The sequence below is a fragment of the Euprymna scolopes genome, chromosome 24, assembly GCF_053919585.1.
Source record: "Euprymna scolopes isolate OS-2025 chromosome 24, ASM5391958v1, whole genome shotgun sequence".
Classification (NCBI taxonomy): domain Eukaryota; kingdom Metazoa; phylum Mollusca; class Cephalopoda; order Sepiida; family Sepiolidae; genus Euprymna; species Euprymna scolopes.
In genome coordinates, this window is record NC_136505.1 from 101,380,341 (window position 1) to 101,382,013 (window position 1,673).

At 35.2% G+C, this 1,673-nt stretch overlaps 1 pseudogene; it reads left to right on the top strand.

Moving 5' to 3' along the window:
* The first annotated feature begins 937 nt into the window (after positions 1-937).
* On the top strand, positions 938-1,070 carry LOC145246958 (U2 spliceosomal RNA; annotated as a pseudogene).
* The last annotated feature ends 603 nt before the right edge of the window (positions 1,071-1,673 follow it).

Sequence of the window (1,673 nt, forward strand, 5' to 3'; positions counted from 1 at the left end):
GCAACAGTACTCCACCCACGGACGTACCTGGTTCTTATATAGATAGAGAATTGCATCAGCAGTGAGATATCTACTGGATCGATAGAAGGATCCCACCATTTTTCCAGCAGCCTTGGCAACAGATTTGATGTACGTGTTCCATTTAAGATCAGGAGTAACGGTCAAGCACAGAAGCTTGTCAAAACATGAGACCTCTCCAAGACGAGAGCCATTTATTTCAATTGATGCCAGATGGGATCAGAACGTTGATGATGTAAAGATAGAAGCTTGGTTTTAGATCCATTAAAAGTAACCAGCCACTCCTTTCCCCATCGTACCATGTATTGTTGCCAAATCTGGACAGGAGCTGCTTGACATAGTTTAAAACAGACTTCGAAGCCTAGTGGGGGGTGCTTTTTTCTCTTCCCTGCATCCTCTTTCCCACAGAAGAGACGTTGCAGGCCTGATTCAGCTTTATCGTTATTTTCATTGTAAGTGCTCACCTGAGCCTGGTCACTCTGGCCTGACTTTCACGAAAAAAACTTGTCTAGCTAAAAACACCATCGATAATGTCTTAATCTGTGCCTAAACCTTAACGTAAATTCCATTAACAAACTTATTTCTTAGAACTGCACGCCTGTGGGACTCTGACTACAATATGTTTTTTTTTTCAAGTCAAAAGTGAAGAAAGTTCTTGATGAACCGCCCCTTAAGTAATTCAATTTACCCAATTCCTACCACTAACTAGTATATTGATATGGTTCCATTGAATACTGTACATTCATTAACCCTTATCCTCGAGTGACCTCTGGGCCTTGATAAGTGGTAACTCCTTTGTAAAAAAACAACAGAAATACTCAAAGTTCATATTAAGAGAACTCAATTGTGAGATATTAGAGCTATTAATATTTTCTTGAAGATACTGTGTTAAAAGGAATAGATACACAAGTATTTACTCGTTAATTCTTGGCCTTTTGGCCAAGATCAAAGTGTAGTATCTGTTCTTCAGATGCGGCACTTCCATTTCTCGTTCTCTTTCAGTGGAGAAGAAATCCTTCACGACTGAGAGAATTTTTATTTTTATACCTTTTCTCCACGTTAAAAAAACGACCCTGGTGTCTAACTCTGTCCCGTGGGGAGGCATTGTAAATAGGTACTCGTTTTCAAACTGTTAGTCTTTCATTGGTAACACCTTGCGTACAATTGTTTCCGCCTTGGTGTTATCATAGTTCAACAATTGTAGTTGGGCTTCATCAGCGCGTAGTAAAAACAATTTGTCAAAAGTTTCACAGCATATGAATATAGACCTTTCTTAGTAACACCGCAGATATCCATTTTATCCAGAACACACACACACACACACACACACACACATATATATATATATATATATATATATATATATATATATATATATATATATATATAAGGCTATATGTCTGTCTTCATATTTTCGAGCTTTATCTTTTCTTTCGAAACTAAAAGTAGCAAGCCTCAAATGATTGCATTTTTTTATGAAGACTTCTTTTATGGGTCTTTAAGTTTTTAAGGAGTCAAAAATGGAGAAAAATTGAGAAAATTGTTATATATTTTTAACATTCATCTTAGTTTGTTTTTCATTTTTAATCTGTTCATATATATATATATATATATATATATATATATATATATATATATATATATATATATATATA